This window comes from Rhinolophus sinicus, chromosome 11 (genome assembly GCF_057876585.1).
Source record: "Rhinolophus sinicus isolate RSI-liver-muscle chromosome 11, RSI-T2T, whole genome shotgun sequence".
NCBI lineage: Eukaryota > Metazoa > Chordata > Mammalia > Chiroptera > Rhinolophidae > Rhinolophus > Rhinolophus sinicus.
In genome coordinates this window covers 11932346-11944459 of record NC_142511.1, presented here as the reverse complement: position 1 = coordinate 11944459, position 12114 = coordinate 11932346, and positions in this window count along the sequence as shown.

The following is a 12114-nucleotide window of genomic DNA, read 5'->3' as shown; positions in this document are numbered from 1 at the left end:
GGTTCCTTCAGCGTGAGTTCCTAGCTGTGTAGTATACATCTTTGTATCTCCAGCACTCTGTCTCTGCCTATTACATGGCAGACATTGGAAAGTCACTCAGCAGACACACCCAAAAGGAAACTGCTCATCTTTACCAAACGGATACTCAGGGAGCACATACACAGCGAGGGAAGTATGCTTGAAAGGTGTCTCTACCCTACAAAGTAGCCCTCCAAAGCTCTCTAGGATCCCTGGGTCCTTGGGAGTAGAGAAGATGAGGGGTTAGAGCAGCACTTCTGAGAGAAGTTTAATTGATCTTGTTTTGAAAGGATATAACATATTGAACAATTATTTGACTAGTTATATTTTATTGTGTACCGCTAGTTAAAAATGAAGGCCAAAACACATGAAAACAAAAACAGTATGGCAAAACTGTTGACCAGAAGGGGGAAAAGCAGAAGACACCGGGACAGAACATTTTACGTGTATCACCCCAACTTCAGAGAAACATGGTTAATTCAATGCTTGATTCACCTGTTTATAGCAGAGGTACAAGCGACAGAACGAAGCTTGGGTGTGTTAACGCGAGATATCAGGGATGTCTTCTCTTATTACTTACTAGAAGTAAGTCTGATATCATGGGATAGATCACTAAGTGCTAATGACTCTTCAATCAAGAAAAACAAAGAAATTGTGTAACCTGATTTTGTTCTCTGCGAAGTAAGCCATGAATCACCGTTCAGGCAGACACTCTTCAGCCTAGTGTGTGAGACAAACAGAGGTATAATTATATTTATTATGATAATAATAGTACTCAACACTTTAAGGCATGGTATCTGCAGAAATTGGAAAAAACTGAGAAGATTCCAGAAGACTTGCGGACACTCAGTGGCAATATCACAAATACTTATAGTCATTGCAATAATTTCAGAAATGAGGAATGAGAATTTCATTTGAGACAGAGAGAGAGAGAGACAGAGAGAGAGAGAGAGAGAGAGAGAGAGAGAGAGAGAGAGAGAGAGAGATTGTAAATTGTTGAAGATCACGCAGCTGGTAAGAAATCTCTAATTCCAAAGCATGACCTCTTTCCTCTCCATGGCAGGGCCCGCCCAATTGGAGAATGTTATAATGTGAAATCTTCAGATAAAAAGCATGATTTTCATGTCATTTAAAAAGTGGTATTGTCTGATCACATGTTTTGGCTCGCCTGTTCTACATACATAGAAAAACTTAGGTAGAGAAAAAGTAAATGACTCGCCACGTGACAAAGCAGGTTGGACTAAAGGATAGTGGCTGGGACGACCATGGTACCAAGTGTTCTGTTACCCAGCACCTATGTATTTCCTTCTCCAGGGTCTAGATAACTCAGCCTGCTTAAAGCCCATCAGAATATCAAGCAACCAGTCTCCCAACCCACCCACCCACCAGTAAACCAGCTAGTGTTTGTTAAAGGCCCACTCTGTTGTTCCTGGAACCATGTTTAGTGCCATGGGGAATGCCAAAGCAGGCCCAAACAGCGTCCCTGCCACCGTGGTGCTTATAATCCAGGCGTTGAGACAAGACAAAAATACATGACACAATTATAGAATCTGACAGAATGTAATAAAGTGCTAAATTGTGTGGTACAGACAATTAGAGAACAAGACAGTGTATAATAAAGTGCTAATTGTGTGGTACAGACAATAAGTATAATAGGAGTTCAGTGAAGGGATGGATGAGTGTGGGCTGTAGTCTTCAGGGAAGGTTTCTCGTCATGTCAGGCTGCTGTGTTTATCCAGTGCATGATGGGAAACTGAATATGAACTAGAAGATGGATTAAGAACAGATCACTGTGCTGTACTGTGTATGTCTTTTCGGCCCGGGTGAGGATAGAAAGAGAAAGAATTCTTTGAGAGGTGGCATTCTCCATTTAAAACAAAAATCGAATAGAGAAATACCTTATGTTCTTTATTAATTGTGTAACAGAAAATTTCCACAGAAACATAACAGCCTATTTTAAGTTGAATAATGTTTTCCATGTACTAGGAGAGTTCAGTGTTTAAAGAAATCATGTTGTAAATCCTTTTCATTAATGAAGAATACCTTCACGTGGTAGGTAATCACTCATTAGTGATCTTTATACAAGATTCCTTAAAGCAAGTAAATAGTCTTAAGCACCATTGGTGAGACTAATAACATTTTGCAAGGTAATTTGGCAATGTCTACCTCAAATCTTGAAAATCTGCATATTCTTCAGTGTATCTGTTTTACTGCTGGCAATTTATCCTAAGGATATGATCATGGCTGACTGCAAGAATAATTTTTCTACAAGGATAATTATCACAGAGCCTCCAAATAAAGGACTGATGCAATAAATTAACGCATATTTATAAAATGGATTCTATAGTCACTAAAATGCTACCATAGAAAAATATTTTGTATGGTGGAAAATATTTATATAAATGAAAGAAGCGAATTTTAAAACTTGTAGAGTATGATTCCACTTTTGTTAAACATATGTTTTATGTGGAGAAATGTACAAATGACGACGATTGATATATGTGATTTTTCACTTCTTTATGCTTTTATGTCATTTCCAAATATTTTCCAAGCTACATGGTTAATGCTAATAAAACATGTATTAGAACCCAATGGTTTTCTGATTTAATTTATTTTGAAAGTTCAGGTAATCATAGTTTGTCATCCGGTGAGTTTTCTTAAAACCTATTTTAGAGGGATTCCCACAGACCTAGGAGGTGGAGGTGGAAGTGGGTTAGAGCTCAAGATTTCATGCAACAAAGACATTTTGGGCCCAGAGACAAGTGTCAGAAGCATTGTTCCATTCTCCTTTGAATTAGAAATAATTCCTATTTAGCAGAATGTATAACTTATTTTTGTGAACACATATCAATGTAGGAGATGTTTGGGAGGTATGCACACTTTTTGAAGCTTATACAATGTGAAGTTTTTAGCAGCAGAGCCTATCAGAGGGGGTGGAAAGCCCAGGGCATGGATAAATCTTTAAGACTTCTGGAATGCTAATATACATATATGTGTGTATTCTCCATTTAAAACAAAAATCGAATAGAGAAATACCTTATGTTCTTTATTAATTGTGTAACAGAAAATTTCCACAGAAACATAACAGCCTATTTTAAGTTGAATAATGTTCTCCACGTACTAGGAGAGTTCAGTGTTTAAAGAAATCATATATGTATATACAAAATCATATATGTATAAATCATATATATTTCCAGAATATATATGTATACACACACACACACACACACACACACACACCAAAACAGAGTTGCAAAAACTGAAGTATATTTTAAATGTTTAGCTTGAACAAATTAATACCTTTAACACAAAGAATACAAGAACAGAAAGTAGAACTTCATTTGGAGACTATGTCAAAAGTCCTGCCTGGAAACCGCGTGGGGGATGTGGAATTATTGAAAAAACTCAGAAAATATTTGGAAAGGATTTTGGAATTTTTGGCCCATGGGATTTTCCACCCTTGAAGTGAAAACAAAATACACTTTCTATTCCGAGAACTTTATTTATAACTATTTTGAAAGGGGCCTTTCTCTGAAACATTTCAACACAAAAGCACTTTATTTTCTCATTCTGTGACCTCGGTGTCTTCCATTTTCTAGGTTTTGACTAATCTAAGGTCTTAAAATATACATGTTTGAACCCCTTTGAGTTAATAATTTTCTATTTTTACCTCACCATCTAACTTCTCATCTTTCAGTTGGCCCAGTGAAAATAAAATGCAGCAAAGTCAGAATTTTACTTCCTTTCCTATGCCCCCAAAATATAAAGGAAATCTTTGGGTATCCAGGTTCTTCAGAAGTCAAATCTCAACTGAAATGGTGACATGTTTGCCTCTCTTTGAAGAATCCATCCCTTCAATCCAAAAAAGAAAACTTCCTTTTGCTGAGAAGGACAGCATTGCAGAAGTATATGTTGTAAGGACTTGTTTCTGCATATTCCCTTGTCTTCCAATTAATTTGGGTGAACGAACCCCTCTGTGCTCCAGGCTTTCCATTGGATGTCATAGTACAGTACTCAGCTGGAGGATGAGAGGCATATATAAAGTAATTAAAGTATTTCTGACAAATGGCAGACAGCCATTTCCTCCCACTACTGTCACATACAAAGCCTAGATGAAATGTGGCAGCAATTACAAATATGTATATACAACCAGTATTGAAAAAAGTAAAGGGAATAGTCTAGTTCATAGTATGAAAAAAGGAACTCTGAGGCAGTGTGATAGCTAGCAAATGTTGCTGGACCTGCATGTAGGTCCTAGATTCTAGGGGGTGGGGTGCTAAGGCCCATGGAAGGACAGGATATGGCCTTAGACCACGTTTAGGCATGACACTGTGACTAGGGCTGTCAGATTTAGCAAATAAAAATACAGGATGCCCAGTTAAATTTGAATTGCAGAAAAACAATGAATAAATTTTTAAATATAAGTATGTCTCAAAAGATGAATGGGATATACTTATACTAAGTGAAGTTTCTCTAAAATTCAAATTTAACTGGGTGTCCTGTACTTTATCTGGTAACCCTAACAGTGACAGAATTCTGTCAATAAACTGTGGAGCCCAGGAGGGGTGCCTCATCCCTGAAGAAAGGGTTAAAGAAAATATTGACAACTGTTGGGAGAAAGCAAAAAAGAAGCTTGTAGTTGGTCTGGGGCTGTGGGTGGGAAAATACGTGTGCCCCATGACTCACTGTGAGTAAATGTAGGATTAAAATTTATACAACCTGTGGGATATAGAAATTTCAACCTGAGAAATTACCGTTAAAAGCAGTCCAAGACCTTTGAACCCCCAGAATTTCACCAGAAACAAACCAACCACTGTGTCGGGGTGCTCCTACAATTTAGGCACACAGGTATCCACTGGGATAACCAGCCTTACTGAAGAGGAAGTCTTAATAAAAAATGACAAACCAAATGAGGGAATGAATCATCCTAAAGGAAAAAGCCATAGATAAACAGGAAAATTAGCAACATAGGAACTGAGTTAACTTTTAAAATCTGAAAGATGTTATGAAACAACTATCTTTTAAATGTCGGAGACATAGGAAGGCCTAGAACGATTTATTATGAAAAAAAAGTATATTTATTTTAAAAGAAACCAAATAGAAATTAAAAATAGATTTGTTGACATTAGAAACTCAAATAGCGCATTAGACATTTGAAGAGAACAAGTGACCTGGAAGAAAAGAACTAAAGCAATCACCCCAAAAGCAACACAGAGAATAATGAGGTAGAAAAATATGAACAAGAGTAGGAGAAATCGAGGTTAGAATGAGAAGGTCATGCATGCATGTGTGTGCACAGATGCACATACACACACACGCACAAACACATTAAGGAAGGCATAAGGAAAGCAGAGAGCAGAGAGAACAGAGATACAGTTGTTAAGATATAATAGAAGTTGTTTTTTAAAAAAAGGCCCTGCAATATAGAGGCCTAAAGAAGACAGACATTTATTTCTCTTCCATATTAACAGTCCAGATGTCGAGGACTGGTAGAGTGGCTCTGTTATTCTCAATTTGTGGCTTCTATTTCAGGATTCCACATGGCTTCATTAACTCTACCCCTCAGGTCCTCAGGTCTGCATTCTAGGCAGGGATGGCAGCTGGGGGAGTTTGCAGGGAAGGGAAAGGGGGCACACATGCCCATTTCCTTTAAAAGCACTATCCAGAAGATACACATATCCCTTCTCATATCACAATGCTGTCAGGGAGGCAGGGAGAGGTCCTGGCTTATGTGTCCAGAAAAAAATTGATAGTTTTATTCCCAAAGGAAATAGAGAAAAATGGATATTAGAGGGCAGCTAACAGTTTATCCCACAGAAGTGAGGCAAGAAGGGCGGTTTCCCAGAATTGATGAAGGGCATGTCCCAAACAAGATACTTTAGAATAAACCTGACATTGGGCTGATATTGTACACTATTAAAGTAAAATAAAAAGTATTAAGGAAATGGATTAACACAAAAGAAGGACAGGTAGCTCAATAGCAAACTTCTTATCAGCCACAAAGATACTAGAAAACAATGAGATCCGTTTTATGGCCTTGTGGTATAATCTTTCTGGTTGACAATGTGGGCTTTAGGTTATGATAGTCCTGGTTCAAATCCTTGCTCTGTCCTTGACTAACTTTGTGACCTTGAGTAATTTAAACTCCTAAAGCCTCAGTTTCCACATGTGAGAAATAGGAAAAATAACATGCAGAGCTCTCTAAGCAATAAAAGCTGACTTCTGCGGAAGAAATGAAAACACATTTTATTTTTAAAATGTTGGGTGGATCACAGAACTGTTGAGTGGCCTGGAAAACTGGGTTTGAGGATAAAGCTGAAGGAACAATACCACAAACCAAGCCATAGATCTAATGGAAAACTACTGAATCTCCACAGCTGCTGCTTCTAATTCATCAGAAATACACCATTGCAATCCCTGGGAGGTAGCTATCCCTGCTGCTGCCACCACAAAAAACAAAAAAAGAGACACCTCTGCCTCCCCCTCACCATCAAAAATGCAAAGATGGAAGGTCCATGCAGAGCCTCTTTCATCTTGTTGCTTATTTATGAATCAAAATCGTATGATGGTGTCCCTAATTGGCAGTGACTAATTCATGTGCCTGCATCCCAGCTGCAAAAGAGGCTGGAAATTTGCATCCTGATTCCTATGTCGGAGCGGTGATGACTCATAATTTGAATATTTCCCCAAGCACAGGAAAGAGTCTCAAAAGATGATAGGCTGCCATGAATAGGATAGATGCCCACTATAGTAATAGTATCTACTATTCAGAAATTGAACTCCCTTCTATGTTTGGGGCATCCACCTTTTGTGAGTCTTACAAGGTGAAGGGTCTTCATCCCACAGCAGAAGGCAAAAAAAAGACCAGAACCTGGTTTGCTTGAAATTTTGACATGAGATTTAGTGTATGGACATGAAACTTAAGCTCTTGTTCTGAACTTCGTAATTGTAAGAGGGGTAACAAAGAAGAGGGCAGTTTGGCAGTCACTCTAGTGGCAGCATTTTTGATGGCTATGACCGTCAGTGTCCAATATCCAGTAGCGATAATGACAAAAGGGTGTATAGTCCACAGCTCTTATTATCATGAGGGACCTCTTTTTCCTCATCTGCAAATGGGTGCACCTTACTTGAGAGGGGGTGTGTAAGCATTGACAATAGCATCTGAGGACAACCTTTGAGAACCACCAAGCACCTTATACATGCACCAGCCTCGGGAAATAGCGTAAATGTATGGAGTTCCAGAAGAAAAGGATCAACCCATTTAAGCTTGAAGAGAATAGATAAAACGTGAGAGGAAACAAAGACTGTTCATTCGACCATGATGTAGTGAAAGGTTATAAAGGCAACACTATATTAGCTCCCTGGGATAAACGATGGATCACCTAACTTGACAAGTTGGTTGTTCCATTATTATATTACTTTCAACGTGCAATTGAGATGTTTGAATTCCAGTTGTAATATGACTTCAGAATATATTCGTTTGAGGCTCCACATAAGACTGATTCAAAATTCTCTGGCATTTTAGTTACTCTCAGTTAAAATAACCCAAGGCACCACATTGCCAGGACCTCATGTGGTGGGAATGTGCAGCTGATATACCAGGGTTTTTCTTTCTTTCTGTCCTCACAGCGTTACATCTCTGTAATATTCCCCATCTAATATTTATGTGTGTGGTTTTCTTTTCGTAGTATTTGGAGCAGAGAGTAATGGCTGGGGGAATCTTGGGTTCTTTGGGGGCTCAGTCAGAGGTGTGCTGGTAAGCCAGCTTTTGGAGAGAAAAAAAATCCTAATTTATAACATTTGCCAATTTCTAGGGTTATTGGACATGGAGGTGGGAAGAGATATGCAAAATCAGCTCTTGCCAGCTGGAGGAAGCTAGCAGTTTGCATCTTAAATGTTTGCTCCTAAGGTAAGAAAAGTCCACATGGGCCATAAATCACACTGTATAATTTCATATATTTCAAAGCTCTAGTGGCCAAAGACAAGCAGATTCCTAATTAAAAAAAGTTTCATCCCAAGAAAACCTTCATGCCTATTGTCCCTCTACACGTCTTTAAAGCTTGCTAACTTAAATACAAAGGAGGCCGAGACATCTCTTTCAGCCCTAGAGTGTAGAAGATGGAGAGGCCTCTATTCAGAGTGGAAGCCTTTTCGGTGAGTTCAGCTGTGAAGGGGTCTTTCCCAACGAGATACTGAATCATTGCTGACATTTGTAGGGTGCTTTGCAGTGTTCATCATTTGCTTCTCCACTTTAAAGAGGATAAAGTTAGCTCGTCAAGTGGAAGAATTAAGATTTGAGTCTTTTGACTGCAAACCTGGTGCTTTCCCCACCCATCCACTCTGCCTTCCCATGGCAGCCAGAGCCTTCTCTGGTTCCCCGCTCACAGTCCAACTCAGACAGGATGTTATCTTTTCATTGCCAGGAAGCTGCTTATTTCATCGTCCCCTTCTCACTTTCACAAGGGGAAATTCCCTTGGCTTTCCGCGGACTATTTATTCTGGTGTCTCCTTGGATTGCATTCCTGCTAGGGCCCTTCTCCACTTAAGGATTGTCTGTGACTAACCACCCCTTTCCACACTGCGACATGTCCCATGTCCCAATGCTGGAAGGGTGCAGTTCTTGAGAATCTGCTGGAGAGAACTTGAAGACTCATCTCTAGAGATGACGCATGCTGGGCCAAATCATTCTGCCGGCTCAGTGATGACATTAATTCACCCTCTTAATGGTGCTAATGAGGAATTCTTATAATACCAATGCTTATTGTACAAACTCGGAGCTAGTTCAAAAACCTCACCTCATTTGACTTTAGAAGCAGCCATAGCAACAGCAATCACTCAACAGTTTTATGCAGGGACGGGAAAAGACTGACTGATGGGAAGCTTGAAAAGCTTAAATAGCATTTAATTAACGCATTCCTATCTTAGCCAAATATTTATTATGCATCTATCAAGTTCATGGCTCTGCTGTAAGGCCTGAAGACTCTCAAGGTAAAACGATGGTGTTTGCATTCTTCATAGTTTTGCATACTGGCAAGGCAGACATACACACTGATTGTTGTAATTGAATGTGGTATACTACAGAGGAGACATGTGCAATCATGGAGGAGGATGTGTGTAACTCTGCCCAGGGGAATAAAAGAATCTTCACAAGGGTTTAAGCTGGAGCCAGGATTTGAAGGACAATAATGACACCAATTCTGTAGTGCTTACTATATTCCACAAACTGTCCCATGCTAAGCATTTTCCATATATTAACCTATTTAATTTTCTCTAAACCCTACAAGGTTGGTATAGTTATCATTCCCATAGAAACCTGAGTCACAGAGAAGTTAAATAATTTGCCCAGTGTCACCTAGCTGGGAAAATTAGAACTGGGATTTGAACCCATGCCACTAACCTCTGCACTATACTAAGACGATTTTCTGGGGTTATGGGGGTGGGTGGGGACAGGATGAGGGGTGTGGAAGACATCCCAGGATGAAGGAACAGCATGGACAAAGGCCCAAATGTGTGAAAAAATATGACATGTCTGTGACTTTTACTTTGAATTTTGGTGGGAAAGCAACAAAGAGCCATTGATCAATCATACACATATCAATTTTCTTTCATCCCAGAAGTTTTTCTAGAGAATATTTGGAAAGGAATTTATGAACACTGTTTCTTAAAATGGGAGTGATTTTTAATGGCTACTGTCCAACCGGTCACCTGCAGAGTTGTCCGCTGAGGGTTCTTTTAAATACATCCTGAGCAGAAGGATGCAAATTACTTGATTTCCCATCATTCCTGAAATTGACTCATTCTAATGCTACTTGAGGCCAAAATTGCATCATTGATTCCCACAGAAGACAGTTCGCATTTCTGGAAGAAAATTCTTTGGCATAACCACAAAGGTATTCTTGATCATGGCCGAAGTTCTTGCCAATGTCAGCTTGTGATCACCAAGTGAGACAGTGCACCAAGCTCCATACTGTACCTCACCGCCACCTCAGGACATGTGACAAGAATGTATGTGCTTGAGTAGCAAAAACAAAATGTGGCAGTATTTGGCTCAGAACAGCACCTAAGTGGAGGATGACCTGGCTAGTTCCATATTTCTTGGGTAATTTTCTGCTCTTAATGCACTGAATGATTGGTCATTCATTTATTCATTTAGCATTTTCCAAGCGCCTACTCTACTAAAATCTAGTACTTACCATGTGATAGGCAATGTGCTAAGCACCGTAAAATTATTATCACATTGAACCCTCATAATTATCCCATGAAGTAAGAATATTAATATCCCCCGATGAGACAACAGAGATTGTTTTGGAAACTTGCTCTATCTTACATAGCTGATTGAGCTGGCAGAGTTTAATTTCCATCCAGACAATCTTAGTCCAGAATATGCTGTGCCACGTCATCTCCTTATGTCTGAGGTCCCGTAGTCAGCATGGTAGGGGTGCAAACAACAAATTGTAATCAAGTCAGAATGAGACGGGCATAGAACACTGGTTCTCAGTCTTTTGCCCACCGAAACGAAGTCAGCTGATATGCATGTGTGAGATACATTCTTGGAGACAACACCAGCATTGTGCATAATTCTACCCCTTTCGGTCCACCCTCCCGCCCCAGGAAAGCATATGAGATTGCACATGGGTGAGAGTGACAGTGTTATAGTAATGTCATTGAATCAGAACTAATCATGGAAGTGATCAATGCTTTGCACATTTTCGTACAAGAAAATACTGGGTATAAATCTTAGGAAGAAAGGCTCGGCAAGCCTTACTGGTAACCCAAAGTTCATCTTAGAAAGTGTGGAAATACTCAGTGAACATACTCACTGGAAGGAATCAGTGAAATTCAGCAAAATGGAACATTTATTTGGCACAGATTTTGCTAACATTTGCAAATACCTTCATGTCCTCAGATTGGAGCTTAAAATTGTCTTTTTTCAAGGCTCATGGATTTATAAATCCCAAGTGTTTTCTAGTTGCCTCTGCAAATGAAATAAGAGTTCTCTGTATTCCTCTCAAAATATACAGTTCGAGCTGGGATTTAGTTATAGCTTTCCTCCTCCCTGAGGTTTAGAAAGCTTTCCTTAGAGCTTTCCGCACAGAGAAGGAATAGAAGGATACATCAAGATGATAGTCCTGGAAGCTGAGATCAACTGACCTTGATCAGAGTCAGCTTGCAGTTATATTGGCTGAGAAGGTCACGTCCGCTGTTTGTCAATCCCACAAGGTGATGGATGCTCTCCAAAATTTATCAGCTGAAAAGATAAATGGGAAAAGATGGTAATTCCCAGAGATTCCAAAATTCCCTTTGCAATAGTGAGCAGTGAAGGCTTGGGTGTCACATATGAATGAATCCCTGGGCATTTGTGTGGTGGCGGGAGGAGGGTCAGAACCTTGGCACTGTAACCAAGAGCAGCAGGAACTCCTGGGCTGAAGGTGCGAAGAGACAGGTGAGGGAGGGTTTGCATGGCAGACCCATTGTCATTCTAACCTGAGAATTTTAGCCAGGTGCTGTTAAGGGAAAACTTATTGTTAATATTAGGGAAACAAAACTCTGTGGCTCTCAGTTACTTTGGAGGAATAAATATGGTTCTAGGAATTGGAAATCCCGCGTGGGCTCAGAAATGAGGGGCAGGAAGTTCTGGGTTGTAGACCTGCTGAAGGGCTATGTGGGTGGGAATCCAGGGGTAGCTGGCTACAGACGGAGGCAGGAAAGATGGCTTTCGATCAGTTCTCTGGGGTCTTGATGCTAATTTCCTTCCTTTCCTCTTCTCTCTCCTTTCTTCCACTGAGACAGCTAAGAACAAACATGTTGGAACCTGCTGTTTTATTTTTCATCCAAGAAACTAATTAATGAGGGCTGCTGGGTTTAATCAATAGTTGTCTCTCTCGGCTTGGAAAACACAATTTGGGGGAGTGGAAGAAATATTGGCAATCAGTCACCCTGTGGAGAGCTGCGTGATTTTGTTAGTGGTTAAAGGAACAGACTTTAGAGAAGCCTGGGTTAGGAGGTGTGTTTCTCCACCTGGGTTAGGATATTTCATACCCATGAGCTTGTGTGGTGGTTTCACTTCCCCTGAGCCTTGGTCCCCACACCGCACCC